The sequence below is a fragment of the Scyliorhinus torazame genome, chromosome 8, assembly GCF_047496885.1.
Source record: "Scyliorhinus torazame isolate Kashiwa2021f chromosome 8, sScyTor2.1, whole genome shotgun sequence".
Classification (NCBI taxonomy): Eukaryota; Metazoa; Chordata; class Chondrichthyes; order Carcharhiniformes; family Scyliorhinidae; genus Scyliorhinus; species Scyliorhinus torazame.
The window spans coordinates 37,130,863-37,157,818 of record NC_092714.1 but is presented as its reverse complement, the minus strand read 5'-3'; positions in this window follow the sequence as shown (position 1 = coordinate 37,157,818).

Genomic DNA, 26,956 nt, shown 5'->3' with positions numbered 1-26,956 from the left:
GAACGCCGGTCCGACGCCCTCCCGCGATTCTCCCAAGCGGCGTTCCGCGGGCCGCAGGCTAGCCTAAATCCTAGCCCATTTTCGGGCCCTGAATTGGTCGAGATCGGGGCCGTTTCGCGCCGTCGTGAACCTCGACGGCGTTCACGGCGGCGTGGGCACTTCGGCGCGGGAGTGGAGAATCCCGCCCAGGGAGTTTACACCGGGTAAGGTAAGAAACACTGGGTGCGATTCTCCGCTCCCGCGACTATGTGCCCACGCCATCGTGAACAGTGTCGAGGTTCACGACGGCGCGAAACGGCCCCGATCTCGACCGATTCAGGGCCCGAAAATGGGCTAGGATCGGGGCCACGAGAAACTCGGCGGGTGGGGGGGGGGGGGGGGGAAGAGTCGCTAAAGCAGCATCGTCAGCGCGCGCGGGGCATTGGCGCCGCATAAAAGCGGCGCCGCGTCATCCGCCGCCTAACTGGTGTCACCCGCGCATGCACGGGTTGGCCGGCGCCAGCCCGCGCATGCGTGGTTGCCATCCTCCCCGAGGCTGCCCCGCAAGAAGATGTCGGATGGATCTTGCGGGGCGCGGAGGAAAGGAGGTCCTCCTTCAGAGAGACTGGCCCGCCGATCGGTGGGCACCGATCGCGGGCCAGACCCCTTTTGAATGCAACCCCGGTGAAAGAACCCCTCTCGCCCACAGGCCGCCCCCCCAGCATTCCCTCACTGTTCCCGTCGACAGCGACCAGGTGTGGATGGCGCCGGTGTTGAGCCGTCTTTTTGGGCAGGCCGCTCGGCCCATCCGGGCAGGAGTATAGCGGGTGTAGCGGAGAATCGCCATTTTGGGTGTCCCGGGCGATTCTCCGCCCTGCACCGTGCAGAACTCAACGAGGCCGTTCCTGCCGCTTGGGTGCATCGCGGGAAGGCATCGGACCGGCGTTGCGGGGAAAAATGGCGCGCCAGGCGATTCTCCAAACCGGCGCGGGAGCGGAGAATCGCGCCCAAGGTTTTATGTACACAAACAATATGTACTTCTACTGGGTTCCAACTGAAGTTGGTTCCTTACTGGCCAACCTTATATACACTGGGTAATTGAGATCTCCCCGCCCCTAGTGGAGGTGCTCATACTTCACAAGGAGCACAGGGAAGACAAGCATTCTCACAACGTAGATTCCGTGCAGGATATCACAATGGGAATATGCTTCATTTATTCTGTTTCCATTCCCGAGGGCCAAATTTTACTCCAATCTGCACACTGGGGCGGGTCAACAATTAAAATCGCAAAAGTACTTCTGCCATTCTGTTACTGCTGGGAACTTGCTGTCCACCATTTTAATTGCAGGGCTATTGGGGCAGTGCAGGAGAGCGTACACTTTTATACAGAGCCTGCTGGGTGGAGCCAGCAGGCTGGGATTTACCGTACTAACTGTAGTACAATGGCAGTGTACCATAATACATGTAATGTGTGTTCAGTGGTTTACCACAACCTATCATCCATTTTAATTGTAGAGATGTCAGGAATGCCTAGCCACCATTTTAACTGCAGAGATGTGAGAAACACTTATCTGCCATTTTAACTACAGGGATGTCAGGAACACCTATCCGCCATTTTAACTGCAAGATGTCAGGAACGCCTATCCACCATTTTAACTGCAGAGATGTCAGGAACACCTATGATATACCATCAATGACCACGAGTCGAATAGCGAACTATTGTGGCTTTATTGTGCTAGATGCACCCGGGTCGGATGATGGCGGGGCCCATGACGCCCACAAGGGTGCCACGCGGTCAGGGGTGTGGTACTCCAGGTTGTGGGAGGCCACTTCTAAGGAGTTTGCGAGCTATACTGTCTCTGTGAGGCCGAGTGTACCCACCTCTAATAAGCGCTGGCGGATGTATTTGGACTTAATGCCCGTGACATAGGCGGCCCTGATCAGCAGCTCCGTGTGTTGGACTGCCGACACCACCTGGCAACTACAGTTTCTGCCAAGTAGCCGCAAGACACGCAGGAAATCATCCTGAGACTCCCCCGGGAGTTGCCGTCTCGTGGCCAGGAGGTGCCTGGCGAACACCTGATTTACAGTCCTGATATACTGTCCTTTCAGTAGTTCTATCTCCTTCGTGTTGGTGGTAGCGTCCCGAATGAGGAGGAAGACTTGTGGGCTCACTCGTGCGTAGGGTAGTTGGAGCTCTGTGGGTCTGAGATGACTTCGGTGGATGCTCCGAGATATCCTTCAAAGCAGGCTAGCCAGTGCTCGAAAGTCGCTGTGGCGTCGGCTGCGTGTGGGTTCAGCTCCAGGCGATCCGGCTTGAGTAAGACGTTCATCTTCTAAATTCTAGCACAATAAATTGATGTACCATCAGTGACCACGAGATGAAAGGTGAACTATTGTGGCTTTATTGTGCTAGATGTAAAGCCTCCTGTAGCTGGACCCAAGAATGGGGGCAGTGCAGGAGAGCGTACACTTTTATACAGAGCCTGCTGGGTGGAGCCAGCAGGCTGGGATTTACCGTACTAACTGTAGTACAATGGCAGTGTACCATAATACATGTAATGTATGTTCAGTGGTTTACCACAACCTATCATCCATTTTAATTGTAGAGATGTCAGGAATGCCTAGCCACCATTTTAACTGCAGAGATGTGAGAAACACTTATCTGCCATTTTAACTACAGGGATGTCAGGAACACATGTCTGCCATTTTACCTGCAGCGGTGTCAGGAACACCTATCCACCATTTTAACTGCAGAGATGTCAGGAACATCTATCTGCCATTTTAACTACAGGGATGTCAGGAACACATGTCTGCCATTTTACCTGCAGCGGTGTCAGGAACACCTATCCACCATTTTAACTGCAGAGATGTCAGGAACATCTATCTGCCATTTTAACTGCAGAGATGTCAGGAACATGTATCTGCCATTTTAACCGCAGGGATGTCAGGAACACCTTTCTGCCATTTTAACTGCAGGGATGTCAAACACTTATCTGCCATTTTAACTACAGCGGTGTCAGGAACACCTATCCGCCATTTTAACTGCAGCACTGTCAGGAACACCTATCTGCCATTTTAACTGCGGGGATGTCAGGAACACCTATCTGCCATTTTAATTGTAGGGATGTCAGGAACACCTATCCACTATTTTAACTGCAGGGATGTCAGGAACACCTATCCACCATTTTAACTGCAGGGATGTGTCGCGCACAATGACTTACGAGAGACGAGAAGTGATGAAGTCGATCCAGGCTTTATTAAGCGATGCTTGTCCGCAGCAGCTCAGCAACAGAATGAAGCTGCGGGGAGAAGCTCGGGTTCTTATACTCCACCTTCAGGGCGGAGCCAGGAGTCGGCAGCCAACCAGGACCCGGGATCTGTCAGCCAATAGCATCTCGGTTTCACAGTCCCACATGACCCCTAATACATACCACCACATTCACCCCTTGTTAAAAAGGAACCCGGCGGGGTGGTGGTTCGCATGGTGGGTTTACAAGGCCGGCCCTGGAAGGAAAATTTCAGACAGTGTTACTACAGTTTTAGCCCTACACTGGGCTATGTACAAGTTTGTGCGAACTATTTACAATATTAGCAAAACATTTTTTTTTGTTACAACATTCTTGGTGTCACGCGATTCCACGAGTCGAGCAGGCGGTCTGGTCTTCCTTGTCGATCGCCTCAGCCCCGGTGGTGGTGCAGGTGCTTGCTCAGGCGTTGTCATCTCCGGGAGCGTTTCGGTGTTTGTTCCTGTTTTACTCCTGGGCGGGCACGGGAGGAGGACCGATCCCCCCGGGAAGGGGGCGGTCGCGGGGTGCGCCGGTGGCAGGGAGGGGATGATCGGTGTCGGGGGGGTGTGTGTTGCCGGCGGGCGCCAGGTCCCGCAGGGAGACCGTGTCCTGTCGGCCGTCAGGGTACGCCACGTAGGCGTACTGCGGGTTCGCGTGGAGAAGGTGAACCCTCTCGACCAACGGGTCCGATTTGTGCGCCTGCACATGTTTCCGGAGCAAGGTGGGTCCTGGGGCCGCCAGCCAGGTCGGCAGTGACGTTCCGGAGGAGGACTTCCTGGGGAAGACAAGGAAGCGCTCATGAGGCGTTTGGTTAGTGGTGGTACACAGCAGCGACCGGATGGAGTGGAACGCGTCCGGGAGGACCTCCTGCCACCGGGAAACTGGGAGATCCCTGGACCGTAGGGCCAGTAGGACGGTCTTCCAGACCGTGCCGTTCTCCCTCTCTACTTGCCCGTTTCCCTGGGGGTTGTAGCTGGTCGTCCTGCTCGAGGCTATGCCCTTGCTGAGCAGGAACTAGCGCAGCTTGTCACTCATGAATGAGGACCCCCTGTCGCTATGGATATACGCGGGGCAACCGAACAGTGGAATATGGTGCCAAGGGCTTTAATGACTGTGGCCGCTGTCATGTCGGGGCAGGGGATGGCGAAGGGGAAATGAGAGTAGATGTGGCAGTTCCTGGTGACTGTACGGACCTCCTCAACAGAGTAGGGGAGGTTGCGGGACTTTACGAAATGGTAGAATCGAGTGACCCCCGGGTGGCAGAGGTCCTCGTGGAGGGCTTGGAGGCGGTCTATTTGTGCGTTGGCACATGTGCCGCGGGATAGGGCATCGGATGGCTCGTTCAGCTTTCCGGGACGATACAAGATCTCATAGTTGAAGGTGGAGAGCTCGATCCTCCACCTTAAAATCTTGTCATTTTTAATTTTGCCCCGCTGTGCATTATCGATCATGAAGGCTACCGACCGTTGGTCGGTGAGGAGAGTGAATCTCCTGCCGGCCAGGTAATGCCTCCAATGTCGCACAGCTTCCACTATGGCTTGAGCTTCCTTTTCCACTGAGGAGTGGCGGATTTCTGAGGCGTGGAGGGTCCGGGAGAAAAAGGCCACGGGTCTGCCCGCTTGGTTAAGGGTGGCCGCCAGAGCTACGTCGGATGCGTCTCTCTCGACCTGGAAGGGGAGGGACTCGTCGATGGCGCGCATCGTGGCCTTTGCGATATCCGCTTTGATGCGGCTGAAGGCCTGGCGAGCCTCTGTCGACAGGGGGAAGGTAGTGGACTGTATTAGCGGGCGGGCCTTATCTGCGTACTGGGGGACCCACTGGGCGTAATATGAAAAGAACCCCAGGCAGCGTTTCAGGGCTTTGGAGCAGTGGGGGAGGGGGAATTCCATAAGGGGGCGCATGCGTTCGGGGTCGGGGCCTATTATCCCATTGCGCACTATGTATCCCAGGATGGCCAACCCTTTTGTGCTAAAAACGCACTTTTCCTCGTTATATGTGAGGTTCAGGGCGTTAACGGTCTGGAGGAACTCTTGGAGGTTGATGTCGTGGTCCTGCTGATCGTGGCCGCAGGTGGTTACGTTGTCGAGATACGGGAACGTGGCCTGCAACCCGTGCTGGTCAACCATTCGGTCCATCTCCCGTTGGAAGACCGAGACCCCATTTGTGACACAAAATGGGACCCTTAGGAAGTGGTATAGACGCCCGTCTGCCTCGAAGGCGGTGTACTTGCGGTCACCTGGGCGGATAGGGAGCTGGTGGTAGGCGGACTTGAGGTCCACGGTGGAGAAGACCTTATACTGGGCAATCCTATTGACCATGTCGGATATGCGGGGGAGAGGGTACGCATCTAGCTGCGTGTACCTGTTGCTGGTCTGACTATAGTCTACAACCATCCTTTGCTTCTCCCCGGTCTTTACTACTACCACCTGGGCTCTCCAGGGACTATTGCTGGCCTGGATTATGCCTTCCTTCAGCAACCGCTGGACTTCAGACCGAATAAATATCCGGTCCTGGGCGCTGTACCGTCTGCTCCTAGTGGCGACGGGTTTGCAATCCGGGGTGAGGTTTACAAACAAGGACAGCGGTTCAACCTTGAGTTGCGAGGCCGCAGATAGTGAGTGGGGGTATTGGGCCGCCGAATTGGAATGTTAGGCTCTGCAGGTTACACTGGAAATCTAATCCCAGTAATGTGGGCGCGCAGAGTTGGGGAAGGACGTAGAGCCTGTAGTTCTTAAACTCCCTCCCTTGCACCGTTAGGTTCGCGATGCAGAACCCTTTGATCTCTACGGAGTGGGATCCTGCAGCTAGGGAAATCTTTTGCGTGCTTGGATGGATGGTCAGAAAACAGCGTCTTACCGTATCTGGGTGAATAAAACTTTCAGTACTCCCGGAGTCGATCAGGCATGGCGTCTCGTATCCGTTGACCAGCACCGTTGTTGTCGTCGTCTGGAGCGTCCAGGGCCGCGATTGATCCAGTGTCACCGAAGCCAGTCATGGTAGTAGTGTCGCGGTGTCTTCTTCGGACCCTGTGGAGCCGTCGATGCTGGGGTCCTTTGTTGTCAACCAAGATGGTGGCGTCCATGAATCGCACGTGGTCGGGGGTGGACAAAATGGCCACCCCCATGAATCGCACGTGGCTGGGGGGTCACAAGAGGCGGCGCCCATCCTCCCCTCGTGGTGCCCGGGACCCAAAATGGCGGCGCCCGCGGGTCGCCCATGGGGCGCTGGGGGGGTTGGGGAGCGTTTGGGATGTGCTGGGCCCGTTCTTCTCCAGGGATTGCGGCAACCCCCCGGGACCGGCACACTGTCGCGTAATGGCCCTTCTTGCCGCAGCTTTTACAAATAGCTGCGCGGGCCAGGCAGCGCTGCCGGGGGTGTTTCGCTTGTCCGCAGAAATAGCAGCGGGCCCCCCCCCGGATGGTCTGGCGCTTTAACCGCTCAAGCTTGCGAGGGGGGGGGAGTTTGTCGCGACGGGGGTCCATGGAGCCCAAGGGGCTGCCGCGCGGTCGGGGCCGTAGGCGCGGGCGTTTTGCGAGGCCACATCTAGGGAAGCAGCAAGGGCCCGTGCCTCTTAGAGTCCTAGCGACTCTCTTTCTCAAAGTCTTTGGCGGATTTGGGGAGAGTTCATACCTGCCACAAATGCATAGCGAATTAGCAGGTCCGTGTGTTCGATCGCGTTCACCGGCGGGCAGCTGCAGCCCCGTCCCAAAATTAGCAGCGCGGCGTAGAATTCTTCTAGCGATTCTCCGGGACTTTGCCGTCTCGTCGCGAGTTGTTGGCGCGCGTAGACCTGGTTAACGGGCCGAATGTAGATGCCCTTCAGCAATGCGAGCGCCGTCGGGAAATCCTCTGCGTCTTCTATGAGAGGGTAAATTTCCGGGCTTACCCTCGAATGCAGGACCTGCATTTTCTGGCCTTCTGTGATCCGGCCGGGGGCCGTTCGGAGGTAGCCTTCAAAGCATGCTTGCCAGTGTTTAAATACTGCTGCCGAGTTCGCTGCGTGGGGGCTGATCCGCAGGCATTCCGGGGCGATCCGGAGCTCCATAGTCTTTTAAGCTCGCTTAATAAATTGTAGCGCACAATGACTTACGAGAGACGAGAAGTGATGAAGTCGATCCAGGCTTTATTAAGCGATGCTTGTCCCCAGTAGCTCAGCAACAGAATGAAGCTGCGGGGAGAAGCTCGGGTTCTTATACGCCGCCGTCAGGGTGGAGCCAGGAGTCGGCAGCCAACCAGGACCTGGGATCTGTCAGCCAATAGCATCTCGGCTTCACAGTCCCACATGACCCCTAATACATACCACCACAGGATGTCAGGAACACCTATCCACCATTTTAACTGCAGGGATGTCAGGAACACCTATCCACCATTTTAACTGCAGGGATGTCAGGAACACCTATCTGCCATTTTAACTACAGGGATGTCAGGAACACCTATCCGCCATTTTAACTGCAGCGGTATCAGGAACCCCTATCTGCCATTTTAATTGTAGGGATGTCAGGAACACCTATCTGCCATTTTAACTGCAGGGATGTCAGGAACATCGATCCACCATTTTAACTACAGGGATGTCAGGAACACCTATCTGGCATTTTAACTGTGGGGATGTCAGGAACACCTATCTGCCATTTTAACTACAGGGATGTCAGGAACGCCCAGCTATTTCTGGTGGATGCCTGATTAATATATGCAAACCAGTGGCCCTGGGTGGAATCATCCTCTCTGGGTCCAAATCCCATGGCAGGGGTGGGAAATGCAAGTGTTTTCTGCCACAAAGCCGAGTGGGAAACCGTGCCGCATCGCGCAACACTGACCTCATAAATTATGCAGCTGGGGGTCCCAATCAAATTTAAAAGGCACCTGGACAGCAATCCACTCATCGTGCGCTGGACATTGGAGCAGGACATGGCAGGTCGGAACCAACTAGCACCAGCTTGAAGGCTCAGCGATGCATCGCTGGATGAACTTCTGAACGCAGTGGGGGACAGAAGGGACATCCTATACCCAAGGGTTGGGCGAGGGAGGCTCACAGGCCTCACCACCCGTGCATGGGAGGCAGTCGCCAGGGTGGTGAGTACCTACTGCAGTTCAGGAAAAGGATGATTCACCTCATCCACACTGGCCAGTGTAAGTGTGCCGTCTACTCCTCATACTCACCTCATTGAATGGGAACAAGGACAACATGGGCATCAGTGGCAAGGCCACCATCTGTGCTGCCCATGTGTAAAAGCCCTTCGCATTAATGTTCTGACGTGCTACCTCATAGCCCCACTGCAGTCCATGTAGTCTGCAGGTAGGGGGCGACTGCAGGTCACTGAGCCAGCCACACTGAGGGATCTAACGTTTTGTGGGAGGGTACGGTAGCATAAAGAGCAGCTGCAGGTGCTGCTGCAGCCAGGCCTCTGCTGGCCTTCTCCTTCGAACTGCTGGAGTGTGCTGTTGAAGTACCCTTGGGGTCTTGATAGGATACCGGACTCAACCCCAAACAATTTTATTCTAATTTGTAAAACTGTCCTCTAACTCTCCACTCTCGATTCTCTTCTCTAACCCTTCATTCTCGATTCTCTTCTCTAACCCTTCACTCTCGATTCTCTTCTCTAACCCTCCACTCTCGATTCTCTTCTCTAATCTTCCACTCTCGATTCTCTTCTCCAACCATCCACTCTCGATTCTCTTCTCTAACCCTCCACTCTCGATTCTCTTCTCCAACCCTCCACTCTCGATTCTCTTCTCTAACCCTTCATTCTCGATTCTCTTCTCTAATCTTCCACTCACAATTCTCTTCTCTAAACCTCCACTCTCGATTCTCTTCTCTAACCCTTCATTCTCGATTCTCTTCTCTAATCTTCCACTCACAATTCTCTTGTCTAACCCTCCACTCTCGATTCTCTTCTCCAACCCTCCACTCTCGATTCTCTTCTCCATCCCACCACTCTCGATTCTCTTCTCTAACCCTCCACTCTCAATTCTCTTCTCTAACCCTTCACTCTCGATTCTCTTCTCTAACTCTCCACTCTCGATTCTCTTCTCTAACCCTTCACTCTCGATTCTCTGCTCTAATCTTCCACTCTCGATTCTCTTCTCCAACCCTTCATTCTCGATTCTCTTCTCTAATCTTCCACTCACAATTCTCTTCTCTAACCCTCCACTCTCGATTCTCTTCTCTAACCCTCGATTTTCGATTCTCTTCTACAACCCTCCACTCTCGATTCTCTTCTCCATCCCACCACTCTCAATTCTCTTCTCTAACCCTTCACTCTCGATTCTCTTCTCTAACCCTCCACTCTCGATTCTCTTCTCTAACCCTCGATTTTCGATTCTCTTCTCCAACCCTCCACTCTCGATTCTCTTCTCTAACCCTCCACTCTAGATTCTCTTCTCTAACCCTCCACTCTCGATTCTCTTCTCTAACCCTCCACTCTCGATTCTCTTCTCTAACTCTCCACTCTCGATTCTCTTCTCTAACCCTCCACTCTCGATTCTCTTCTCCATCCCTCCACTCTCGATTCTCTTCTCTAACCCTCCACTCTCGATTCTCTTCTCCATCCCTCCACTCTCGATTCTCTTCTCTAACCCTCCACTCTCGATTCTCTTCTCTAACTCTCCACTCTCGATTCTCTTCTCTAACCCTCCACTCTCGATTCTCTTCTCTAACTCTCCACTCTCGATTCTCTTCTCCAACCCTTCACTCTCGATTCTCTTCTCTAACCCTCCACTCTCGATTCTCTTCTCCATCCCTCCACTCTCGATTCTCTTCTCTAACCCTCCACTCTCGATTCTCTTCTCTAACCCTCCACTCTCGATTCTCTTCTCTAACTCTCCACTCTCGATTCTCTTCTCTAACCCTCCACTCTCGATTCTCTTCTCTAACCCTCCACTCTCGATTCTCTTCTCTAACTCTCCACTCTCGATTCTCTTCTCTAACCCTCCACTCTCGATGCTCTTCTCTAACCCTCCACTCTCGATTCTCTTCTCTAACTCTCCACTCTCGATTCTCTTCTCTACCTCTCCACTCTCGATTCTCTTCTCTAATCCTCCACTCTCGATTCTCTTCTCTAACTCTCCACTCTCGATTCTCTTCTCTAACTCTCCACTCTCGATTCTCTTCTCTAACCCTCCACTCTCGATTCTCTTCTCTAACTCTCCACTCTCGATTCTCTTCTCTACCTCTCCACTCTCGATTCTCTTCTCTAATCCTCCACTCTCGATTCTCTTCTCTAACTCTCCACTCTCGATTCTCTTCTCTAACCCTCCACTCTCGTTTCTCTTCTCCAGCCCTCCACTCTCGATTCTCTTCTCTAACTCTCCACTCTCGATTCTCTTCTCTAACTCTCCACTCTCGATTCTCTTCTCTAACTCTCCACTCTCGATTCTCTTCTCTAACCCTCCACTCTCGATTCTCTTCTCTAACTCTCCACTCTCGATTCTCTTCTCTAACCCTTCACTCTCGATTCTCTTCTCTAACCCTTCACTCTCGATTCTCTTCTCTAACCCTTCACTCTCGATCCTCTTCTCTAACTCTCCACTCTCAATTCTCTTCTCTAACCCTTCACTCTCGATTCTCTTCTCTAATCTTCCACTCTCGATTCTCTTCTCTAATCTTCCACTCACAATTCTCTTCTCTAACCCTCCACTCTCGATTCTCTTCTCTAACCCTTCACTCTCGATTCTCTTCTCTAACCCTTCACTCTCGATTCTCTTCTCTAACCCTCCACTCTCGATTCTCTTCTCTAACCCTCCACTCTCGATTCTCTTCTCTAACTCTCCACTCTCGATTCTCTTCTCTAACCCTTCACTCTCGATTCTCTTCTCTAATCTTCCACTCTCGATTCTCTTCTCTAATCTTCCACTCTCGATTCTCTTCTCTAACCCTCGATTTTCGATTCTCTTCTCCAACCCTTCACTCTAGATTCTCTTCTCTAACCCTCCACTCTCGATTCTCTTCTCTAACCCTCCACTCTAGATTCTCTTCTCTAACCCTCCACTCTCGATTAACTTCTCTAACCCTCCACTCTAGATTCTCTTCTCTAACCCTCCACTCTCGATTCTCTTCTCCATCCCTCCACTCTCGTTTCTCTTCTCTAACTCTCCACTCTCGATTCTCTTCTCTAACCCTCCACTCTCGATTCTCTTCTCTAACCCTCCACTCTCGATTCTCTTCTCTAACTCTCCACTCTCGATTCTCTTCTCTAACCCTCCACTCTCGATTCTCTTCTCTAACCCTCCACTCTCGATTCTCTTCTCTAACTCTCCACTCTCGATTCTCTTCTCTAACCCTCCACTCTCGATTCTCTTCTCTAACCCTCCACTCTCGATTCTCTTCTCTAACCCTCCACTCTCGATTCTCTTCTCTAACCCTCCACTCTAGATTCTCTTCTCTAACCCTCCACTCTCGATTCTCTTCTCCATCCCTCCACTCTCGTTTCTCTTCTCTAACTCTCCACTCTCGATTCTCTTCTCTAACCCTCCACTCTCGATTCTCTTCTCTAACCCTCCACTCTCGATTCTCTTCTCTAACCCTCCACTCTAGATTCTCTTCTCTAACCCTCCACTCTCGATTCTCTTCTCCATCCCTCCACTCTCGATTCTCTTCTCTAACCCTCCACTCTCGATTCTCTTCTCTAACCCTCCACTCTCGATTCTCTTCTCTAACCCTCCACTCTCGATTCTCTTCTCTAACTCTCCACTCTCGATTCTCTTCTCTAACCCTCCACTCTCGATTCTCTTCTCTAACCCTCCACTCTCGTTTCTCTTCTCCATCCCTCCACTCTCGTTTCTCTTCTCTAACTCTCCACTCTCGATTCTCTTCTCTAACCCTCCACTCTCGATTCTCTTCTCTAACCCTCCACTCTCGATTCTCTTCTCTAACCCTCCACTCTAGATTCTCTTCTCTAACCCTCCACTCTCGATTCTCTTCTCCATCCCTCCACTCTCGATTCTCTTCTCTAACCCTCCACTCTCGATTCTCTTCTCTAACCCTCCACTCTCGATTCTCTTCTCTAACCCTCCACTCTCGATTCTCTTCTCTAACTCTCCACTCTCGATTCTATTCTCTAACCCTCCACTCTCGATTCTCTTCTCTAACCCTCCACTCTCGTTTCTCTTCTCCAGCCCTCCACTCTCGATTCTCTTCTCTAACTCTCCACTCTCGATTCTCTTCTCTAACCCTCCACTCTCGATTCTCTTCTCTAACTCTCCACTCTCGATTCTCTTCTCTAACTCTCCACTCTCGATTCTCTTCTCTAACCCTCCACTCTCGATTCTCTTCTCTAACTCTCCACTCTCGATTCTCTTCTCTAACCCTTCACTCTCGATTCTCTTCTCTAACCCTTCACTCTCGATTCTCTTCTCTAATCTTCCACTTTCGATTCTCTTCTCTAACCCTTCACTCTCAATTCTCTTCTCTAACCCTCCACTCTCGATTCTCTTCTCTAATCTTCCACTCTCGATTCTCTTCTCTAACCCTTCACTCTCGATTCTCTTCTCTAACCCTTCACTCTCGATTCTCTTCTCCAACCCACCACTCTCAATTCTCTTCTCTAACCCGCCACTCTCGTTTCTCTTCTCTAACCCTCCACTCTCGATTCTCTTCTCTAACCCTCCACTCTCGATTCTCTTCTCTAACCCTTCACTCTCGATTCTCTTCTCTAATCTTCCACTCTCGATTCTCTTCTCTAACCCTTCACTCTCAATTCTCTTCTCTAACCCTCCACTCTCGATTCTCTTCTCTAATCTTCCACTCTCGATTCTCTTCTCTAACCCTTCACTCTCGATTCTCTTCTCCAACCCACCACTCTCAATTCTCTTCTCTAACCCATCACTCTCGATTCTCTTCTCTAACCCTTCACTCTCGATTCTCTTCTCTAATCTTCCACTCTCGATTCTCTTCTCTAACCCTTCACTCTCAATTCTCTTCTCTAACCCTTCACTCTCGATTCTCTTCTCTAACCCTCCACTCTCGATTCTCTTCTCTAATCTTCCACTCTCGATTCTCTTCTCTAACCCTTCACTCTCGATTCTTTTCTCCAACCGACCACTCTCAATTCTCTTCTCTAACCCATCACTCTCAATTCTCTTCTCTAACCCTTCACTCTCGATTCTCTTCTCTAATCTTCCACTCTCGATTCTCTTCTCTAACCCTTCACTCTCAATTCTCTTCTCTAACCCTCCACTCTCGATTCTCTTCTCTAATCTTCCACTCTCGATTCTCTTCTCTAACCCTTCACTCTCGATTCTCTTCTCCAACCCTCCTCTCTAAATTCTCTTCTCTAACCCTCCACTCTCGATTCTCTTCTCTAATCTTCCACTCTCGATTCTCTTCTCTAACCCTTCACTCTCGATTCTCTTCTCCAACCCACCACTCTCAATTCTCTTCTCTAACCCTTCACTCTCGATTCTCTTCTCTAACCCTTCACTCTCAATTCTCTTCTCTAACCCTCCACTCTCGATTCTCTTCTCTAACCCTCCACTCTCGATTCTCTTCTCTAACCCTCCACTCTCGTTTCTCTTCTCTAACCCTTCACTCTCGATTCTCTTCTCTAATCTTCCACTCTCGATTCTCTTCTCTAACCCTTCACTCTCAATTCTCTTCTCTAACCCTCCTCTCTCAATTCTCTTCTCTAACCCTCCACTCTCGATTCTCTTCTCTAATCTTCCACTCTCGATTCTCTTCTCTAACCCTTCACTCTCGATTCTCATCTCCAACCCACCACTCTCGATTCTCTTCTCTAACCCTTCACTCTCGATTCTCTTCTCTAATCTTCCACTCTCGATTCTCTTCTCTAACCCTTCACTCTCAATTCTCTTCTCTAACCCTTCACTCTCGATTCTCTTCTCTAACCCTCCTCTCTCAATTCTCTTCTCTAACCCTCCACTCTCGATTCTCTTCTCTAATCTTCCACTCTCGATTCTCTTCTCTAACCCTTCACTCTCGATTCTCTTCTCCAACCCACCACTCTCAATTCTCTTCTCTAACCCTTCACTCTCGATTCTCTTCTCTAACCCTCCACTCTCGATTCTCTTCTCTAACCCTCCACTCTCGATTCTCTTCTCTAATCTTCCACTCTCGATTCTCTTCTCTAACCCTTCACTCTCAATTCTCTTCTCTAACCCTTCACTCTCAATTCTCTTCTCTAACCCTCCTCTCTCAATTCTCTTCTCTAACCCTCCACTCTCGATTCTCTTCTCTAACTCTCCACTCTCGATTCTCTTCTCTAACTCTCCACTCTCGATTCTCTTCTCTAACCCTCCACTCTCGATTCTCTTCTCTAACTCTCCACTCTCGATTCTCTTCTCTAACCCTTCACTCTCGATTCTCTTCTCTCACCCTTCACTCTCGATTCTCTTCTCTAATCTTCCACTCTCGATTCTCTTCTCTAACCCTTCACTCTCAATTCTCTTCTCTAACCCTCCACTCTCGATTCTCTTCTCTAATCTTCCACTCTCGATTCTCTTCTCTAACCCTTCACTCTCGATTCTCTTCTCTAACCCTTCACTCTCGATTCTCTTCTCCAACCCACCACTCTCAATTCTCTTCTCTAACCCGCCACTCTCGATTCTCTTTTCTAACCCTCCACTCTCGATTCTCTTCTCTAACCCTCCACTCTCGATTCTCTTCTCTAACCCTTCACTCTCGATTCTCTTCTCTAATCTTCCACTCTCGATTCTCTTCTCTAACCCTTCACTCTCAATTCTCTTCTCTAACCCTCCACTCTCGATTCTCTTCTCTAATCTTCCACTCTCGATTCTCTTCTCTAACCCTTCACTCTCGATTCTCTTCTCCAACCCACCACTCTCAATTCTCTTCTCTAACCCATCACTCTCGATTCTCTTCTCTAACCCTTCACTCTCGATTCTCTTCTCTAATCTTCCACTCTCGATTCTCTTCTCTAACCCTTCACTCTCAATTCTCTTCTCTAACCCTTCACTCTCGATTCTCTTCTCTAACCCTCCACTCTCGATTCTCTTCTCTAATCTTCCACTCTCGATTCTCTTCTCTAACCCTTCACTCTCGATTCTCTTCTCCAACCCACCACTCTCAATTCTCTTCTCTAACCCATCACTCTCGATTCTCTTCTCTAACCCTTCACTCTCGATTCTCTTCTCTAATCTTCCACTCTCGATTCTCTTCTCTAACCCTTCACTCTCAATTCTCTTCTCTAACCCTTCACTCTCGATTCTCTTCTCTAACCCTCCTCTCTCAATTCTCTTCTCTAACCCTCCACTCTCGATTCTCTTCTCTAATCTTCCACTCTCGATTCTCTTCTCTAACCCTTCACTCGCGATTCTCTTCTCCAACCCTCCTCTCTCAATTCTCTTCTCTAACCCTCCACTCTCGATTCTCTTCTCTAATCTTCCACTCTCGATTCTCTTCTCTAACCCTTCACTCTCGATTCTCTTCTCCAACCCACCACTCTCAATTCTCTTCTCTAACCCTTCACTCTCGATTCTCTTCTCTAACCCTTCACTCTCAATTCTCTTCTCTAACCCTCCACTCTCGATTCTCTTCTCTAACCCTCCACTCTCGATTCTCTTCTCTAACCATCCACTCTCGTTTCTCTTCTCTAACCCTTCACTCTCGATTCTCTTCTCTAATCTTCCACTCTCGATTCTCTTCTCTAACCCTTCACTCTCAATTCTCTTCTCTAACCCTCCTCTCTCAATTCTCTTCTCTAACCCTCCACTCTCGATTCTCTTCTCTAATCTTCCACTCTCGATTCTCTTCTCTAACCCTTCACTCTCGATTCTCTTCTCCAACCCACCACTCTCGATTCTCTTCTCTAACCCTTCACTCTCGATTCTCTTCTCTAATCTTCCACTCTCGATTCTCTTCTCTAACCCTTCACTCTCAATTCTCTTCTCTAACCCTTCACTCTCGATTCTCTTCTCTAACCCTCCTCTCTCAATTCTCTTCTCTAACCCTCCACTCTCGATTCTCTTCTCTAATCTTCCACTCTCGATTCTCTTCTCTAACCCTTCACTCTCGATTCTCTTCTCCAACCCACCACTCTCAATTCTCTTCTCTAACCCTTCACTCTCGATTCTCTTCTCTAACCCTCCACTCTCGATTCTCTTCTCTAACCCTCCACTCTCGATTCTCTTCTCTAATCTTCCACTCTCGATTCTCTTCTCTAACCCTTCACTTTCAATTCTCTTCTCTAACCCTCCTCTCTCAATTCTCTTCTCTAACCCTCCACTCTCGATTCTCTTCTCTAATCTTCCACTCTCGATTCTCTTCTCTAACCCTTCACTCTCGATTCTCTTCTCTAACCCTTCACTCTCAATTCTCTTCTCTAACCCTTCACTCTCGATTCTCTTCTCTAACCCACCACTCTCAAATCTCTTCTCTAACCCTTCACTCTCGATTCTCTTCTCTAATCTTCCACTCTCGATTCTCTTCTCCAACCCTTCATTCTCGATTCTCTTCTCTAATCTTCCACTCACAATTCTCTTCTCTAACCCTCCACTCACAATTCTCTTCTCTAACCCTCCACTCTCGATTCTCTTCTCTAACCCTCGATTTTCGATTCTCTTCTCCAACCCTCCACTCTCGATTCTCTTCTCCATCCCACCACTCTCAATTCTCTTCTCTAACCCTTCACTCTCGATTCTCTTCTCTAACCCTCCACTCTCGATTCTCTTCTCTAACCCTCCACTCTCGATTCTCTTCTCTAACCCTCCACTCTCGATACTCTTCTCTAACCCTCCACTCACAATTCTCTTCTCTAACCCTCCACTCACAATTCTCTTCTCTAACCCTCCACTCTCGATTCTCTTCTCTATCCCTCCACTCACAATTCTCTTCTCTAACTCTCCACTCTCGATTCTCTTCTCTAACCCTCCACTCTAGATTCTCTTCTCTAACGCTCCACTCTCGATTCTCTTCTCTAACCCTCCACTCTCGATTCTCTTCTCTAACCCTCCACTCTCGATTCTCTTCTCCATCCCTCCACTCTCGATTCTCTTCTCTAACCCTCCACTCTCGATTCTCTTCTCTAACTCTCCACTCTCGATTCTCTTCTCTAACCCTCCACTCTCGATTCTCTTCTCTAACTCTCCACTCTCGATTCTCTTTTCTAACCCTCCACTCTCGATTCTCTTCTCCATCCCTCCACTCTCGATTCTCTTCTCTAACCCTCCACTCTCGATTCTCTTCTCTAACCCTCCACTCTCGTTTCTCTTCTCTAACTCTCCACTCTCGATTCTCTTTTCTAACCCTCCACTCTCGATTCTCTTCTCCATCCCTCCACTCTCGATTCTCTTCTCTAACCCTCCACTCTCGATTCTCTTCCCTAACTCTCCACTCTCGATTCTCTTCTCTAACCCTCCACTCTCGATTCTCTTCTCTAACCCTCCACTCTCGATTCTCTTCTCTAACTCTCCACTCTCGATTCTCTTTTCTAACCCTCCACTCTCGATTCTCTTCTCCATCCCTCCACTCTCGATTCTCTTCTCTAACCCTCCACTCTCGATTCTCTTCTCTAACTCTCCACTCTCGATTCTCTTCTCTAACCCTCCACTCTCGATTCTCTTCTCTAACCCTCCACTCTCGATTCTCTTCTCTAACCCTCCACTCTCGATTCTCTTCTCTAACTCTCCACTCTCGATTCTCTTCTCTAACCCTCCACTCTCGATTCTCTTCTCTAACCCTCCACTCTCGATTCTCTTCTCCATCCCTCCACTCTCGATTATCTTCTCTAACCCTCCACTCTCGATTCTCTTCTCCATCCCTCCACTCTCGATTCTCTTCTCTAACTCTCCACTCTCGATTCTCTTCTCTACCTCTCCACTCTCGATTCTCTTCTCTAATCCTCCACTCTCGATTCTCTTCTCTAACTCTCCACTCTCGATTCTCTTCTCTAACCCTCCACTCTCGTTTCTCTTCTCCAGCCCTCCACTCTCGATTCTCTTCTCTAACTCTCCACTCTCGATTCTCTTCTCTAACTCTCCACTCTCGATTCTCTTCTCTAACTCTCCACTCTCGATTCTCTTCTCTAACCCTCCACTCTCGATTCTCTTCTCTAACTCTCCACTCTCGATTCTCTTCTCTAACCCTTCACTCTCGATTCTCTTCTCTAACCCTTCACTCTCGATTCTCTTCTCTAACCCTTCACTCTCGATCCTCTTCTCTAACTCTCCACTCTCAATTCTCTTCTCTAACCCTTCACTCTCGATTCTCTTCTCTAATCTTCCACTCTCGATTCTCTTCTCTAATCTTCCACTCACAATTCTCTTCTCTAACCCTCCACTCTCGATTCTCTTCTCTAACCCTTCACTCTCGATTCTCTTCTCTAACCCTTCACTCTCGATTCTCTTCTCTAACCCTCCACTCTCGATTCTCTTCTCTAACCCTCCACTCTCGATTCTCTTCTCTAACTCTCCACTCTCGATTCTCTTCTCTAACCCTTCACTCTCGATTCTCTTCTCTAATCTTCCACTCTCGATTCTCTTCTCTAATCTTCCACTCTCGATTCTCTTCTCTAACCCTCGATTTTCGATTCTCTTCTCCAACCCTTCACTCTAGATTCTCTTCTCTAACCCTCCACTCTCGATTCTCTTCTCTAACCCTCCACTCTAGATTCTCTTCTCTAACCCTCCACTCTCGATTAACTTCTCTAACCCTCCACTCTAGATTCTCTTCTCTAACCCTCCACTCTCGATTCTCTTCTCCATCCCTTCACTCTCGTTTCTCTTCTCTAACTCTCCACTCTCGATTCTCTTCTCTAACTCTCCACTCTCGATTCTCTTCTCTAACCCTCCACTCTCGATTCTCTTCTCTAACTCTCCACTCTCGATTCTCTTCTCTAACCCTCCACTCTCGATTCTCTTCTCTAACCCTCCACTCTCGATTCTCTTCTCTAACTCTCCACTCTCGATTCTCTTCTCTAACCCTCCACTCTCGATTCTCTTCTCTAACCCTCCACTCTCGATTCTCTTCTCTAACCCTCCACTCTCGATTCTCTTCTCTAACCCTCCACTCTAGATTCTCTTCTCTAACCCTCCACTCTCGATTCTCTTCTCCATCCCTCCACTCTCGTTTCTCTTCTCTAACTCTCCACTCTCGATTCTCTTCTCTAACCCTCCACTCTCGATTCTCTTCTCTAACCCTCCACTCTCGATTCTCTTCTCTAACCCTCCACTCTAGATTCTCTTCTCTAACCCTCCACTCTCGATTCTCTTCTCCATCCCTCCACTCTCGATTCTCTTCTCTAACCCTCCACTCTCGATTCTCTTCTCTAACCCTCCACTCTCGATTCTCTTCTCTAACCCTCCACTCTCGATTCTCTTCTCTAACTCTCCACTCTCGATTCTCTTCTCTAACCCTCCACTCTCGATTCTCTTCTCTAACCCTCCACTCTCGTTTCTCTTCTCCATCCCTCCACTCTCGTTTCTCTTCTCTAACTCTCCACTCTCGATTCTCTTCTCTAACCCTCCACTCTCGATTCTCTTCTCTAACCCTCCACTCTCGATTCTCTTCTCTAACCCTCCACTCTAGATTCTCTTCTCTAACCCTCCACTCTCGATTCTCTTCTCCATCCCTCCACTCTCGATTCTCTTCTCTAACCCTCCACTCTCGATTCTCTTCTCTAACCCTCCACTCTCGATTCTCTTCTCTAACCCTCCACTCTCGATTCTCTTCTCTAACTCTCCACTCTCGATTCTCTTCTCTAACCCTCCACTCTCGATTCTCTTCTCTAACCCTCCACTCTCGTTTCTCTTCTCCAGCCCTCCACTCTCGATTCTCTTCTCTAACTCTCCACTCTCGATTCTCTTCTCTAACCCTCCACTCTCGATTCTCTTCTCTAACTCTCCACTCTCGATTCTCTTCTCTAACTCTCCACTCTCGATTCTCTTCTCTAACCCTCCACTCTCGATTCTCTTCTCTAACTCTCCACTCTCGATTCTCTTCTCTAACCCTTCACTCTCGATTCTCTTCTCTAACCCTTCACTCTCGATTCTCTTCTCTAATCTTCCACTTTCGATTCTCTTCTCTAACCCTTCACTCTCAATTCTCTTCTCTAACCCTCCACTCTCGATTCTCTTCTCTAATCTTCCACTCTCGATTCTCTTCTCTAACCCTTCACTCTCGATTCTCTTCTCTAACCCTTCACTCTCGATTCTCTTCTCCAACCCACCACTCTCGATTCTCTTCTCTAACCCGCCACTCTCGATTCTCTTCTCTAACCCTCCACTCTCGATTCTCTTCTCTAACCCTCCACTCTCGATTCTCTTCTCTAACCCTTCACTCTCGATTCTCTTCTCTAATCTTCCACTCTCGATTCTCTTCTCTAACCCTTCACTCTCAATTCTCTTCTCTAACCCTCCACTCTCGATTCTCTTCTCTAATCTTCCACTCTCGATTCTCTTCTCTAACCCTTCACTCTCGATTCTCTTCTCCAACCCACCACTCTCAATTCTCTTCTCTAACCCATCACTCTCGATTCTCTTCTCTAACCCTTCACTCTCGATTCTCTTCTCTAATCTTCCACTCTCGATTCTCTTCTCTAACCCTTCACTCTCAATTCTCTTCTCTAACCCTTCACTCTCGATTCTCTTCTCTAACCCTCCACTCTCGATTCTCTTCTCTAATCTTCCACTCTCGATTCTCTTCTCTAACCCTTCACTCTCGATTCTCTTCTCCAACCGACCACTCTCAATACTCTTCTCTAACCCATCACTCTCAATTCTCTTCTCTAACCCTTCACTCTCGATTCTCTTCTCTAATCTTCCACTCTCGATTCTCTTCTCTAACCCTTCACTCTCAATTCTCTTCTCTAACCCTCCACTCTCGATTCTCTTCTCTAATCTTCCACTCTCGATTCTCTTCTCTAACCCTTCACTCTCGATTCTCTTCTCCATCCCTCCACTCTCGTTTCTCTTCTCTAACTCTCCACTCTCGATTCTCTTCTCTAACTCTCCACTCTCGATTCTCTTCTCTAACCCTCCACTCTCGATTCTCTTCTCTAACTCTCCACTCTCGATTCTCTTCTCTAACCCTCCACTCTCGATTCTCTTCTCTAACCCTCCACTCTCGATTCTCTTCTCTAACTCTCCACTCTCGATTCTCTTCTCTAACCCTCCACTCTCGATTCTCTTCTCTAACCCTCCACTCTCGATTCTCTTCTCTAACCCTCCACTCTCGATTCTCTTCTCTAACCCTCCACTCTAGATTCTCTTCTCTAACCCTCCACTCTCGATTCTCTTCTCCATCCCTCCACTCTCGTTTCTCTTCTCTAACTCTCCACTCTCGATTCTCTTCTCTAACCCTCCACTCTCGATTCTCTTCTCTAACCCTCCACTCTCGATTCTCTTCTCTAACCCTCCACTCTAGATTCTCTTCTCTAACCCTCCACTCTCGATTCTCTTCTCCATCCCTCCACTCTCGATTCTCTTCTCTAACCCTCCACTCTCGATTCTCTTCTCTAACCCTCCACTCTCGATTCTCTTCTCTAACCCTCCACTCTCGATTCTCTTCTCTAACTCTCCACTCTCGATTCTCTTCTCTAACCCTCCACTCTCGATTCTCTTCTCTAACCCTCCACTCTCGTTTCTCTTCTCCATCCCTCCACTCTCGTTTCTCTTCTCTAACTCTCCACTCTCGATTCTCTTCTCTAACCCTCCACTCTCGATTCTCTTCTCTAACCCTCCACTCTCGATTCTCTTCTCTAACCCTCCACTCTAGATTCTCTTCTCTAACCCTCCACTCTCGATTCTCTTCTCCATCCCTCCACTCTCGATTCTCTTCTCTAACCCTCCACTCTCGATTCTCTTCTCTAACCCTCCACTCTCGATTCTCTTCTCTAACCCTCCACTCTCGATTCTCTTCTCTAACTCTCCACTCTCGATTCTCTTCTCTAACCCTCCACTCTCGATTCTCTTCTCTAACCCTCCACTCTCGTTTCTCTTCTCCAGCCCTCCACTCTCGATTCTCTTCTCTAACTCTCCACTCTCGATTCTCTTCTCTAACCCTCCACTCTCGATTCTCTTCTCTAACTCTCCACTCTCGATTCTCTTCTCTAACTCTCCACTCTCGATTCTCTTCTCTAACCCTCCACTCTCGATTCTCTTCTCTAACTCTCCACTCTCGATTCTCTTCTCTAACCCTTCACTCTCGATTCTCTTCTCTAACCCTTCACTCTCGATTCTCTTCTCTAATCTTCCACTTTCGATTCTCTTCTCTAACCCTTCACTCTCAATTCTCTTCTCTAACCCTCCACTCTCGATTCTCTTCTCTAATCTTCCACTCTCGATTCTCTTTTCTAACCCTCCACTCTCGATTCTCTTCTCCATCCCTCCACTCTCGATTCTCTTCTCTAACCCTCCACTCTCGATTCTCTTCCCTAACTCTCCACTCTCGATTCTCTTCTCTAACCCTCCACTCTCGATTCTCTTCTCTAACCCTCCACTCTCGATTCTCTTCTCTAACTCTCCACTCTCGATTCTCTTTTCTAACCCTCCACTCTCGATTCTCTTCTCCATCCCTCCACTCTCGATTCTCTTCTCTAACCCTCCACTCTCGATTCTCTTCTCTAACTCTCCACTCTCGATTCTCTTCTCTAACCCTCCACTCTCGATTCTCTTCTCTAACCCTCCACTCTCGATTCTCTTCTCTAACCCTCCACTCTCGATTCTCTTCTCTAACTCTCCACTCTCGATTCTCTTCTCTAACCCTCCACTCTCGATTCTCTTCTCTAACCCTCCACTCTCGATTCTCTTCTCCATCCCTCCACTCTCGATTATCTTCTCTAACCCTCCACTCTCGATTCTCTTCTCCATCCCTCCACTCTCGATTCTCTTCTCTAACTCTCCACTCTCGATTCTCTTCTCTACCTCTCCACTCTCGATTCTCTTCTCTAATCCTCCACTCTCGATTCTCTTCTCTAACTCTCCACTCTCGATTCTCTTCTCTAACCCTCCACTCTCGTTTCTCTTCTCCAGCCCTCCACTCTCGATTCTCTTCTCTAACTCTCCACTCTCGATTCTCTTCTCTAACTCTCCACTCTCGATTCTCTTCTCTAACTCTCCACTCTCGATTCTCTTCTCTAACCCTCCACTCTCGATTCTCTTCTCTAACTCTCCACTCTCGATTCTCTTCTCTAACCCTTCACTCTCGATTCTCTTCTCTAACCCTTCACTCTCGATTCTCTTCTCTAACCCTTCACTCTCGATCCTCTTCTCTAACTCTCCACTCTCAATTCTCTTCTCTAACCCTTCACTCTCGATTCTCTTCTCTAATCTTCCACTCTCGATTCTCTTCTCTAATCTTCCACTCACAATTCTCTTCTCTAACCCTCCACTCTCGATTCTCTTCTCTAACCCTTCACTCTCGATTCTCTTCTCTAACCCTTCACTCTCGATTCTCTTCTCTAACCCTCCACTCTCGATTCTCTTCTCTAACCCTCCACTCTCGATTCTCTTCTCTAACTCTCCACTCTCGATTCACTTCTCTAACCCTTCACTCTCGATTCTCTTCTCTAATCTTCCACTCTCGATTCTCTTCTCTAATCTTCCACTCTCGATTCTCTTCTCTAACCCTCGATTTTCGATTCTCTTCTCCAACCCTTCACTCTAGATTCTCTTCTCTAACCCTCCACTCTCGATTCTCTTCTCTAACCCTCCACTCTAGATTCTCTTCTCTAACCCTCCACTCTCGATTAACTTCTCTAACCCTCCACTCTAGATTCTCTTCTCTAACCCTCCACTCTCGATTCTCTTCTCCATCCCTCCACTCTCGTTTCTCTTCTCTAACTCTCCACTCTCGATTCTCTTCTCTAACTCTCCACTCTCGATTCTCTTCTCTAACCCTCCACTCTCGATTCTCTTCTCTAACTCTCCACTCTCGATTCTCTTCTCTAACCCTCCACTCTCGATTCTCTTCTCTAACCCTCCACTCTCGATTCTCTTCTCTAACTCTCCACTCTCGATTCTCTTCTCTAACCCTCCACTCTCGATTCTCTTCTCTAACCCTCCACTCTCGATTCTCTTCTCTAACCCTCCACTCTCGATTCTCTTCTCTAACCCTCCACTCTAGATTCTCTTCTCTAACCCTCCACTCTCGATTCTCTTCTCCATCCCTCCACTCTCGTTTCTCTTCTCTAACTCTCCACTCTCGATTCTCTTCTCTAACCCTCCACTCTCGATTCTCTTCTCTAACCCTCCACTCTCGATTCTCTTCTCTAACCCTCCACTCTAGATTCTCTTCTCTAACCCTCCACTCTCGATTCTCTTCTCCATCCCTCCACTCTCGATTCTCTTCTCTAACCCTCCACTCTCGATTCTCTTCTCTAACCCTCCACTCTCGATTCTCTTCTCTAACCCTCCACTCTCGATTCTCTTCTCTAACTCTCCACTCTCGATTCTCTTCTCTAACCCTCCACTCTCGATTCTCTTCTCTAACCCTCCACTCTCGTTTCTCTTCTCCATCCCTCCACTCTCGTTTCTCTTCTCTAACTCTCCACTCTCGATTCTCTTCTCTAACCCTCCACTCTCGATTCTCTTCTCTAACCCTCCACTCTCGATTCTCTTCTCTAACCCTCCACTCTAGATTCTCTTCTCTAACCCTCCACTCTCGATTCTCTTCTCCATCCCTCCACTCTCGATTCTCTTCTCTAACCCTCCACTCTCGATTCTCTTCTCTAACCCTCCACTCTCGATTCTCTTCTCTAACCCTCCACTCTCGATTCTCTTCTCTAACTCTCCACTCTCGATTCTCTTCTCTAACCCTCCACTCTCGATTCTCTTCTCTAACCCTCCACTCTCGTTTCTCTTCTCCAGCCCTCCACTCTCGATTCTCTTCTCTAACTCTCCACTCTCGATTCTCTTCTCTAACCCTCCACTCTCGATTCTCTTCTCTAACTCTCCACTCTCGATTCTCTTCTCTAACTCTCCACTCTCGATTCTCTTCTCTAACCCTCCACTCTCGATTCTCTTCTCTAACTCTCCACTCTCGATTCTCTTCTCTAACCCTTCACTCTCGATTCTCTTCTCTAACCCTTCACTCTCGATTCTCTTCTCTAATCTTCCACTTTCGATTCTCTTCTCTAACCCTTCACTCTCAATTCTCTTCTCTAACCCTCCACTCTCGATTCTCTTCTCTAATCTTCCACTCTCGATTCTCTTCTCTAACCCTTCACTCTCGATTCTCTTCTCTAACCCTTCACTCTCGATTCTCTTCTCCAACCCACCACTCTCGATTCTCTTCTCTAACCCGCCACTCTCGATTCTCTTCTCTAACCCTCCACTCTCGATTCTCTTCTCTAACCCTCCACTCTCGATTCTCTTCTCTAACCCTTCACTCTCGATTCTCTTCTCTAATCTTCCACTCTCGATTCTCTTCTCTAACCCTTCACTCTCAATTCTCTTCTCTAACCCTCCACTCTCGATTCTCTTCTCTAATCTTCCACTCTCGATTCTCTTCTCTAACCCTTCACTCTCGATTCTCTTCTCCAACCCACCACTCTCAATTCTCTTCTCTAACCCATCACTCTCGATTCTCTTCTCTAACCCTTCACTCTCGATTCTCTTCTCTAATCTTCCACTCTCGATTCTCTTCTCTAACCCTTCACTCTCAATTCTCTTCTCTAACCCTTCACTCTCGATTCTCTTCTCTAACCCTCCACTCTCGATTCTCTTCTCTAATCTTCCACTCTCGATTCTCTTCTCTAACCCTTCACTCTCGATTCTCTTCTCCAACCGACCACTCTCAATACTCTTCTCTAACCCATCACTCTCAATTCTCTTCTCTAACCCTTCACTCTCGATTCTCTTCTCTAATCTTCCACTCTCGATTCTCTTCTCTAACCCTTCACTCTCAATTCTCTTCTCTAACCCTCCACTCTCGATTCTCTTCTCTAATCTTCCACTCTCGATTCTCTTCTCTAACCCTTCACTCTCGATTCTCTTCTCCATCCCTCCACTCTCGTTTCTCTTCTCTAACTCTCCACTCTCGATTCTCTTCTCTAACTCTCCACTCTCGATTCTCTTCTCTAACCCTCCACTCTCGATTCTCTTCTCTAACTCTCCACTCTCGATTCTCTTCTCTAACCCTCCACTCTCGATTCTCTTCTCTAACCCTCCACTCTCGATTCTCTTCTCTAACTCTCCACTCTCGATTCTCTTCTCTAACCCTCCACTCTCGATTCTCTTCTCTAACCCTCCACTCTCGATTCTCTTCTCTAACCCTCCACTCTCGATTCTCTTCTCTAACCCTCCACTCTAGATTCTCTTCTCTAACCCTCCACTCTCGATTCTCTTCTCCATCCCTCCACTCTCGTTTCTCTTCTCTAACTCTCCACTCTCGATTCTCTTCTCTAACCCTCCACTCTCGATTCTCTTCTCTAACCCTCCACTCTCGATTCTCTTCTCTAACCCTCCACTCTAGATTCTCTTCTCTAACCCTCCACTCTCGATTCTCTTCTCCATCCCTCCACTCTCGATTCTCTTCTCTAACCCTCCACTCTCGATTCTCTTCTCTAACCCTCCACTCTCGATTCTCTTCTCTAACCCTCCACTCTCGATTCTCTTCTCTAACTCTCCACTCTCGATTCTCTTCTCTAACCCTCCACTCTCGATTCTCTTCTCTAACCCTCCACTCTCGTTTCTCTTCTCCATCCCTCCACTCTCGTTTCTCTTCTCTAACTCTCCACTCTCGATTCTCTTCTCTAACCCTCCACTCTCGATTCTCTTCT